This window comes from Rhodnius prolixus, unplaced genomic scaffold (genome assembly GCF_049639745.1).
Source record: "Rhodnius prolixus isolate KJV_2025 unplaced genomic scaffold, Rpr scaffold_6, whole genome shotgun sequence".
Taxonomy (NCBI): Eukaryota; Metazoa; Arthropoda; class Insecta; order Hemiptera; family Reduviidae; genus Rhodnius; species Rhodnius prolixus.
Genome location: NW_027411634.1, coordinates 30,455,623 through 30,466,225, shown reverse-complemented (window position 1 = coordinate 30,466,225; position 10,603 = coordinate 30,455,623). Strand labels below are relative to the sequence as shown.

The following is a 10,603-nucleotide window of genomic DNA, read 5'->3' as shown; positions in this document are numbered from 1 at the left end:
TTTATTTGGTTCAGGGAATAGTTTCTCTGCAGCCTCTTTCACTTCTTTCTTCTCCATGATTTCCACGAGTAAGAGTTACTTTCTTCCATTACTTTTTCTTTGTGGCTTTCCTGAGAAAAAGGGTATCTTGAGCGTTGCTTGCAGGCTCATTCCTGCCTGAAATGTGATTTCGCTAAGTGTTCAGTGCTTATGTGCATAATGATGAAAAGAGTGAATGAGAACTTAATATAGAAACTATGAAGTCTGTCTGCTTCGTAAGTCTTTAATAGATCTATTTAGCTGCGATGAGAAAACCTTGTTAATAAAAGAAACATACTTAATAAAAAATAAATATGATTTTTCATTGAATTCTTCTTTTTATATTCAATTATTTAATTTATTGAATCGATTCGTTTGGGAGATCGTATATTTTAGAAATTATTAATTAAGAAAATGAAGGGCAGAATTGGCTAATAATCAAGGGGCAAAAGTGTGGAGTGAGAACAGAAATGCTTTTGAATCAAAGGAAATTGGAGTGGAGTTCTTTTATTAATCGCTTATAAAACTTTTCGATTTGGCATAAGCTACGTTAATTCTATCAGACTATAAGAGAATATAAATGTTGAGGAATAAGAACTCAAAAATTACTATTCTGTTTAAAACACTTTAATATTAATCGTTTTACAATTAATTATGAATCAATATTTATGCCAAATCATGGCTAATTTGAAAGAGAAGTGGCTAGTGGCTTAGAAAAGTGGCGGTGCGCGAGAGCGACCATCGGCAAGTGGTGTCCCCTCTACAGAGCGCCGGCGACTACAACACCACCCTGTTGCTCGCTCAATGCGGTAAACACGTTACCTTCGCTGGCGGTTTGCCTCGCTAGACCAGTCTTGTGTCGGACGTCCTGTGGAAGTAGTGGTTCTGCTTCTACTCATCTCTAGAGATCGCGTCTTTTTACATTCTTTGGTGTAGTGGCTATAAAAATTGTTATCATGTGAAACGGATTTTTTTTTTGTTTCAATTTAAAGAACTATTTCAAGAGAACATTTTATGTAGTTTTTTCCCCATTTTTTTTTTCGAAAAAGAAATAAGAGTTTCTGCAATAACAGGAAAACATGAGTGAGTATTTACTTATAAAATTAAATTTAAAAAAAGTAGTGAAAATTAGGACAAAATCAACTTCAGAGATAGTGTTTTAGTTGTATTGAATGTTTGTAATTTAATTTATTTAAAAAAGAAACAGATTTCGGTTTTCTGTAACAACGAAGATCCCATTAAACTGAAATTAATGTATTATATGTAAGGTGTCTGCGATATTTGTTGTCCCTTGAAATTATTTGACCATTCACTGAAAGCGCTCAACTCCATGAAAGAAGTTTTCCATCAGTAGGAATACTGTTTAATGGTAAGGTTCTCTCTGTTCTTATCTCGAAAGGGTCGTGGAAAAAGGGTTGTTTTTCTTTTAGAAATGGTAATAAGGTTTCTTTTTTTTTTTTGAGGAGGTGGTTTAGAGAGAGCATTCTAAAACTCTCTGGCAATGCTACGATCGCTATTACCAATAGTTTCTGCTTCGCAAAAAATTATTTGCGTCCCTTATGTAAAATTGTTTTTAGCGAATATTTCTTTGGTCTTAAGAGTATTTTTTTATTTTAAGAATATAAAAACCAATTAATTATTTATGCCAAATTCAAGAATAAAGAAATTTTATAAATTAGAATATTACAAAGAATTCTTTCCGCAACAAACATTACTTATTTGAAAGGGTACATAAGAAATGATTTGCTCTGAAACACTTAAAACTCATTTATGCTCTATATATTTATTTTTTTCTGATACAAAAAATATATAGTTTACTCAAATATACAAATTGTATTGATTTTAATTCAAAGAAATTGCTTAGACCTATTGTAATAAATAGAATAAAAAATTAACGGATAATGCCTTTCATGTTTTATTTTATGGTATTTTTCCCTCTAGACTCCATTTACACTCCTTGAACTCCTGTCTTCATAAGTTTTGATTCCCGAAAAGGGATAAAAATCCTAGATTAAAAAACAGAAAGTAAGTTTATCATTGTTTTGTTTAAATAACATTTTTTTTTCATCAACAAATTTTGGCGATCAAAAAGGATATCTCATTAATAAAACAAAGATACTTCCTTTTATATGCCGAACCATTTCATAATTATCTTTATGTAGATGGCTCATGGCCGGGCCCTGAAAGGTATCATGCCGCCGGCTCTTTGCAACAATTACATTAATCACAGTTTTCACATTTTCGTTTCCAGCAAAAAACGTTGGGAAATCTTAGACGAAAAAAACAAAAAAAAAATGGTCTTTTTACACCATTTTCATTACTGGAAAACTTAATGTAACTCGAAACTAAATCTAGTTATAGGAGGTAAATGTTAACAGGCAGTTTTCTGCATCGCCACCTACGGACTCAATTCCAAAATCAATGATATAATTGATTAGGAACATACATTGATTCAATCATTTACATTAATAAATTTATTAACTTGTTAACTGACATTTCTAGGATTATGAATTTCTTATTTTAACGAGATATCAATAAAGGAATATGTTTGGAAAGTACTTTGGCTCAATTCATGAATTCAAAACAAGAATTATTTTATAGTGTTTTCTCGTGAAAAATTGAAATTTTAGTTTTTGAATTCTTTAAGCACAGGTAAATAGATACACAAAAATGTAAAAATAACCAAGAAAGGTAACAGAAACGAAGTAGATGATATGTTCTTCAAGTTTTTTTTTTTATTCTCTAAGAAAGATTATTTAAGAATTTATAAAAAGTAATTGATGTGACGAACAATTTCACGGTGTAAGTTCAAAATTGAGACTCAGTATTTTGAATTTTGTATTTGACCCCTTCATTCTGGCGAAACGTTTGTCCGACCCTTGGCAGAAACTGTTTGCCCATCCTTGGCTTAGATTGACTATAATTAAATTAAAGCGTACCTGAAAATAACGTATATTAAAGGAAACCATTTATTACGTGAGGCCAAATTATAAGAAACGTAAAAAAAAAAAAGAAATATTGATTTTCAACGGCAATTTGTACACTGATCCAAAATACCAACGATTCCTATTCGAAGATGAAATTAACTTTATTATTCATACTTTTAATTTCAAACGATCCTTAATAGATTTAATTCGTTCTTCAAGTTGCTAACGGTCCATTTCAAGATTGATTCCGTGCTCTGTCCCACTCATCAAGATAACAATTCTGTCCAAACTAAAGAACTGGTGACAAAACGTTTACCCTCCTTTTCTAATAATGAATTTCTCCATTTCTATTTAATACTTTTGCCCAAATTTACAAATATTATTTGGTTGCAGGAGCCCTTGGTACTTTTATAGGAATCCACAGTTCTCTCTAGTTTTCCTCAGATCCCTTATTTTCTAACTCCTTTGAATTAAGACGAACCTACTTAAATATTTCAAGTTTAATGAAAATAAATAAACTCGATTTTTTTAAAAAAACCTGATCCATCGGGAACTAATTTCGACAATTTTCATTATGTTTTTAAAGGGAAAAAATGATCACTTAAATGGAGGGGGAACTACTAATTACAACTTAAATTAAAACAAAGGATACGAAGTACTTTGATTCACAAATTAGGAATATCCTTTGAATATACTTACACTGATTCTCTGCTCTTTGCAAAGAAAGCTTTGTAAAAAAGAATTTTGTCAGATTTTAACAAATTTGTTTCATAAATTAATGGAAAATATATAATTAAAAATAAATGATTGACAACTGATCGTCTAGAACCAAAAAAGTTCTAAACTCTGTTAAAAGCCTCTGCGACCATTAAAATTGTGATATTTGCTTTGCATTTGGTTCTACAATTGTCATTGCTTGATTTTAATAAAACCCAGAGGAATAGGTTTTTGTTTTTCAAAGTAAAACTCCTAGTTAACAAGTAAAATTCATTCAATTGGAGATTATCTGAGCCATGTTGTCAAAGAGATGCTGTGGAAAAATTTCCTCTAAAGAATAAATATATCATCGACAAAACTGCATTTTAATGACTTAACGTGCTATGTTTAAAAAAACAGTATTCATTTGCTTATCAGCGTGATAACAGGAGAAATCAATGGTTTCTCACAAAGAGTGTTTTTACCTGTTTAAAGGTTTGCAAAGTAATCAAAGAGATGATCATAATAAATAGACAATGTGTTCTATTGTGCAGAACTGTAAACCTATTTTTACCAGAATTTACAAGTAAAGAATAGTCAAGCTACAAAGTTTTGTACTTTCGCCTGGCAAAAATAAAAATCATTAATTGGAAGATGAAAGATATTGCTGAATAAAAATATTGTGGTTTTATTGTTAGCGCATAGACTTGGTCGCCAGTAGAGTAAGTATGTGGTGCCTTTAAAGGCTTTAAAACAGGAACCCCCAGTCTAACAATCGGAGAGCATGAAGTGAAAAGGAAAAGTCATTTATCCAGATACTTCATCGCGTGAAATGAATAAAATAAAGCCTCTTTTGCAATGTGAATTTAAGGCGAAATCTTCTAAAACTGATCAATTTCCTGGTTTTAGATGGAAATGGAACTTTAATGCTTCTAGGAAATGATGGAACTTATTTTAAGCACTATCATAGATTCTCCTATTATAAATATTGCTCAATAATCTTCAGGGGCTGCAGCTAGGAGTTAAGAATTGCTTAATTATGATCAGTAGTTCAATAATTTGTTTTAAAACTTAAAATGAGGTAAAATATTTTTAAAAAGTTCATATTACTTGCTTCTTGCAGCCGGTTATGATCTGCTGCAAGAGGAAAGTCTAACACTGAGAGAACAGTCCGCAAATAATCAGATGCTAACACAGAAGAGAATGCTATTACAGCTTTGATGGTTTGGACAAGTTAGTTTGCTTTTATGTGCTTACAGAAGTACAAAATTAAGCAAGCCAACAGACATGATAAAAATGGGATTGGAAAACTTAGAAAATAGACATGGAGAATATTTTTGTTTGTTAGGAGAAGTTGACTCAGGTGGAGAGTTATGAGAATGCTGCCACACTGCTGGCGGAAGATAAGAATAAATAAGACATTTCATTTGACTTTCAGCTAACCCAATCGGATTGCCCTATATTTCTAAAGGATCAATTGGTTGGCGAGTAAGGCTTTCCGTATCTCTTTGGAACCTGTATTGGATTAAACATTTCTCACTTAAGTTTGGGTATTTCATTATTTTCTGTTTCAACTTGATAATTTTTTTTAAATTCCCACCGAGCCTCTTTTAATGAAATTGCGTAGAGCTGTTCATCATTGTTTCGGAGTTTTTACTTACTTTTAAAAGCATTAAAATTAACTGTTGCGAACAATCACATTTTTGTTTAAATTTTGATTTGTTTACTTATTCTTGTGATTTACTTCTGTACACATTTTTTTTTGTAATCAGGATGTAGCTTTGATATAAATATCTCAAAAATGCAGTAAGCTTAAAAGAAAAAGTTCCTGTCTGGTTAACAAAGTTTCGTAAATTCTCCATCAACCACAAGTTCCACTTTACTAAATAAAGTTAAATCGGGAGAAGTTTGAGAAAAGCTTAGTTACTGAAAGCTTAGAGCTTGGAAAGGACAGCCACAATTTATAATATTTTTAAGCTTACCCTATGTCCATACTTTCCCTAAAATACCAGCGGATTTTTGGGTGACCAAATTTGTATTAACTCTGAAAATTTGACCCAATTGCATTACTCCCCCTCTTACTTAGAACAAAACAAAAAACTTACAGTGATATTTCAATAGTATTTTTGTACGTTAGTGGGGGGGGGGGTGAAAGGCGGCAAAATAAGTAGAAGTTTGTTCATGATTTCAGGAGAGTAACGTTTGCATAATAAAATTGTTGAAGTAAACAATTTTTCATTAAAATAGCACAAAGAAAAAGTTAATATCAATGCAATGATGTAGCAGGTTGGAATGTGGAGTTTGGTCAGTTATTATTAAACTGAATACTGTCTGTAGAACAACCATTAATGCTCTTATAAGGGTTTCAAGTTTTTTGCTTGCCCTTTTGTTGTAAAGAACTCAGTACCGAGTAAACAAGGCGGTAAGCCAGGCAAGTAGAACTAAGGACTTTCAGAATTTTTTCTAAAAAGAAAAAAAAATATTTATTTTCTTGATATATTTCAAAAACATTTAATCACTAATATTTGATTAGTTTTTTGTATTTTATGAATCCTCCATTCTTGTAATCAAAATGTAATGATACTTCATAACAATAATACCACTACGGGTCCATTAACCTGGCGGCACTTTGGTTGAATTTTGAGACAAAACTTTTGCACCGAGCTCGAAACACATTGCACTCTTATGCACCACCAAAAAAAAATCTAAATTCGCCAAGGAAAAGCCACAATAAGCAATTAAAGTTTTTTTCCCGCCAAAAAAAATTTGGCCGGATTTGATTGAAACTTACTTCATTATGTTAAGTACACTTTGCACTCCATTGCACCACTTAAAAAAATTCATTAACTTTAATAATTACGGAGATATGGCCATTCAAAAGATCAAAGGAATTTGCCGCAAACACTGAATTTCGAACCGCGACTTAGTATACAGGTAGAGGAGAGCTAGCACCAGCTAGAACCACAAAAAAAATCTAATAAAATATGCACACATTCAGAAATATAAGGAATTAAAGTGCTAAAAAAAGCATTAACTTGGCGGCACTTTGGTGGAATTTTGGGTAAAAAATTATTGCACCCTGCTCAGAACACTTTGCACTCCTATGCACCACCAATAAAAAAGCTAGCACCACCAAGGAAAAGCCTCAATTTTCCATTTAAAGTTCCGCGCGAAATTTAAATTCAAAAAAAATGAGTCTTATTTGCGGGAAAATTGGAGCGCTTTTTTCCAAAATAGCAAGTACTAGTATTAGAACAACTAGCCCCACACAGGAAATGCCAAAAATTAGCATATTTTCAAAGTAATTTACAAATTATTCAACCGATTTTCCCGCCAACTTACCTTTAACCGGAAGTGCTCTAAATTGAATTGAAACTCATCCTATTTTGTTCATGGTAGCTAGCACCAATATGCACCACAAAAAGAAATTTTGAATTTACACTAAAAGCTGATATATTGATAATAAAAGATGCACTGACAGACGTGACCATTAACTTTGCGGCACTTTGGTGGAATTTTGAGAAAAAAATTATTGCACCCAGCTCGGAACACTTTGCAATGCCAATAATAAGCCAGCAACACAACGGAAACTGTAAAAATTCACCAATTGTACGCCAAATATAACTTTAACCGGAAGTGCCCTAAATTGAATTGAAACTCATTCCATTTTGTTCGTGATAGCTAGCACCAATGTGCACCACAAAAAGAAATTTTGAATTTACACTAAAAGCTGAGATATTGATAATAAAAGATGCACTGACAGACGTGACCATTAACTTGGCGGCACTTTGGAGGAATTTTGGGTAAAAAATTATTGCACCCTGCTCAGAACACTTTGCACTCCTATGCACCACCAATAAAAAAGCTAGCACCACCAAGGAAAAGCCTCAATTTTCCATTTAAAGTTACGCGCGAAATTTAAATTCAAAAAAAAATGAGTTTAATTTGTGGGAAAATTGGAGCGCTTTTTTCCAAAATAGCAAGTACTAGTATTAGAACAACTAGCCCCACACAGGAAATGCCAAAAATTAGCATATTTTCAAAGTAATTTACAAATTATTCAACCGATTTTCCCGCCAACTTACCTTTAACCGGAAGTGCTCTAAATTGAATTGAAACTCATCCTATTTTGTTCATGGTAGCTGGCACCAATATGCACCACAAAAAGAAATTTTGAATTTACACTAAAAGCTGATATATTGATAATAAAAGATGCACTGACAGACGTGACCATTGACTTTGCGGCACTTTGGTGGAATTTTGAGAAAAAAATTATTGCACCCAGCTCGGAACACTTTGCACTCCTATGCACCACCAATAAAAAAGCTAGCACCACCAAGGAAAAGCCTCAATTTTCCATTTAAAGTTACGCGCGAAATTTAAATTAAAAAAAAAATGAGTTTTATTTGTGGAAAAATTGGAGCGCTTTTTTCCAAATTAGCAAGTACTAGTATTAGAACCACTAGCCCCACACAGGAAATGCCAAAAATTAGCATATTTTCAAAGTAATTTACAAATTATTCAACCGATTTTCCCGCCAACTTACCATTAACTTGGCGGCACTTTGGTGGAATTTCGCGCGTAACTTTAAATGGAAAATTGAGGCTTTTCCTTGGTGGTGCTAGCTTTTTTATTGGTGGTGCATAGGAGTGCAAAGTGTTCCGAGCTGGGTGCAATAATTTTTTTTCTCAAAATTCCACCAAAGTGTCGCCAAGTTAATGGTAAGTTGGCGGGAAAATCGGTTGAATAATTTGTAAATTACTTTGAAAATATGCTAATTTTTGGCATTTCCTGTGTGGGGCTAGAGGTTCTAATACTAGTACTTGCTATTTTGGAAAAAAGCGCTCCAATTTTCCCACAAATAAAACTCATTTTCTTTTAAATTTAAATTTCGCGCGTAACTTTAAATGGAAAATTGAGGCTTTTCCTTGGTGGTGCTAGCTTTTTTATTGGTGGTGCATAGGAGTGCAAAGTGTTCCGAGCTGGGTGAAATAATTTTTTTTCTCAAAATTCCACCAAAGTGCCGCCAAGTTAATGGTAAGTTGGCGGGAAAATCGGTTGAGTAATTTGTAAATTACTTTGAAAATATGCTAATTTTGGCATTTCCTGTGTGGGGCTAGTGGTTCTAATACTAGTACTTGCTATTTTGGAAAAAAGCGCTCCAATTTTCCCACAAATAAAACTCATTTTTTTTTAAATTTAAATTTCGCGCGTAGCTTTAAATGGAAAATTGAGGCTTTTCCTTGGTGGTGCTAGCTTTTTTATTGGAGGTGCATAGGAGTGCAAAGTGTTCCGAGCTGGGTGCAATAATTTTTTTTCTCAAAATTCCACCAAAGTGCCGCCAAGTTAATGGTAAGTTGGCGGGAAAATCGGTTGAATAATTTGTAAATTACTTTGAAAATATGCTAATTTTTGGCATTTCCTGTGTGGGGCTAGTTGTTCTAATACTAGTACTTGCTATTTTGAAAAAAAGCGCTCCAATTTTCCCACAAATTAAACTCATTTTTTTTTTAATTTAAATTTCGCGCGTAACTTTAAATGGAAAATTGAGGCTTTTCCTTGGTGGTGCTAGCTTTTTTATTGGTGGTGCATAGGAGTGCAAAGTGTTCTGAGCAGGGTGCAATAATTTTTTACCCAAAATTCCTCCAAAGTGCCGCCAAGTTAATGGTCACGTCTGTCAGTGCATCTTTTATTATCAATATCTCAGCTTTTAGTGTAAATTCAAAATTTCTTTTTGTGGTGCACATTGGTGCTAGCTATCACGAACAAAATGGAATGAGTTTCAATTCAATTTAGGGCACTTCCGGTTAAAGTTATATTTGGCGTACAATTGGTGAATTTTTACAGTTTCCGTTGTGTTGCTGGCTTATTATTGGCATTGCAAAGTGTTCCGAGCTGGGTGCAATAATTTTTTTCTCAAAATTCCACCAAAGTGCCGCAAAGTTAATGGTCACGTCTGTCAGTGCATCTTTTATTATCAATATATCAGCTTTTAGTGTAAATTCAAAATTTCTTTTTGTGGTGCATATTGGTGCTAGCTACCATGAACAAAATAGGATGAGTTTCAATTCAATTTAGAGCACTTCCGGTTAAAGGTAAGTTGGCGGGAAAATCGGTCGAATAATTTGTAAATTACTTTGAAAATATGCTAATTTTTGGCATTTCCTGTGTGGGGCTAGTTGTTCTAATACTAGTACTTGCTATTTTGGAAAAAAGCGCTCCAATTTTCCCGCAAATAAGACTCATTTTTTTTGAATTTAAATTTCGCGCGGAACTTTAAATGGAAAATTGAGGCTTTTCCTTGGTGGTGCTAGCTTTTTTATTGGTGGTGCATAGGAGTGCAAAGTGTTCTGAGCAGGGTGCAATAATTTTTTACCCAAAATTCCTCCAAAGTGCCGCCAAGTTAATGGTCACGTCTGTCAGTGCATCTTTTATTATCAATATCTCAGCTTTTAGTGTAAATTCAAAATTTCTTTTTGTGGTGCACATTGGTGCTAGCTATCACGAACAAAATGGAATGAGTTTCAATTCAATTTAGGGCACTTCCGGTTAAAGTTATATTTGGCGTACAATTGGTGAATTTTTACAGTTTCCGTTGTGTTGCTGGCTTATTATTGGCATTGCAAAGTGTTCCGAGCTGGGTGCAATAATTTTTTTCTCAAAATTCCACCAAAGTGCCGCAAAGTTAATGGTCACGTCTGTCAGTGCATCTTTTATTATCAATATATCAGCTTTTAGTGTAAATTCAAAATTTCTTTTTGTGGTGCATATTGGTGCTAGCTACCATGAACAAAATAGGATGAGTTTCAATTCAATTTAGAGCACTTCCGGTTAAAGGTAAGTTGGCGGGAAAATCGGTTGAATAATTTGTAAATTACTTTGAAAATATGCTAATTTTTGGCATTTCCTGTGTGGGGCTAGTTGTTCTAATACTAGTACTTGCTATTTTGAAAAAAAGCGCT

The 10,603-nt window shown here is 33.2% G+C and overlaps 1 protein-coding gene across 3 annotated transcripts in view; it reads left to right on the top strand.

Annotated features, from left to right (window-relative positions):
- The first annotated feature begins 779 nt into the window (after positions 1-779).
- LOC141460998 (QRFP-like peptide receptor) overlaps positions 780-10,603 on the top strand; it is a 245,397-nt gene continuing 235,573 nt past the window's right edge. For 2 of the 3 annotated variants that reach the window (XM_074141579.1, XM_074141580.1), the window contains exon 1: positions 782-1,101. The gene's annotated coding sequence lies outside the window, so the exon portion shown is untranslated. Of the gene's footprint in view, positions 1,102-10,603 lie in introns of all 3 variants that reach the window. The other variant, XM_074141577.1, reaches the window with a different exon arrangement.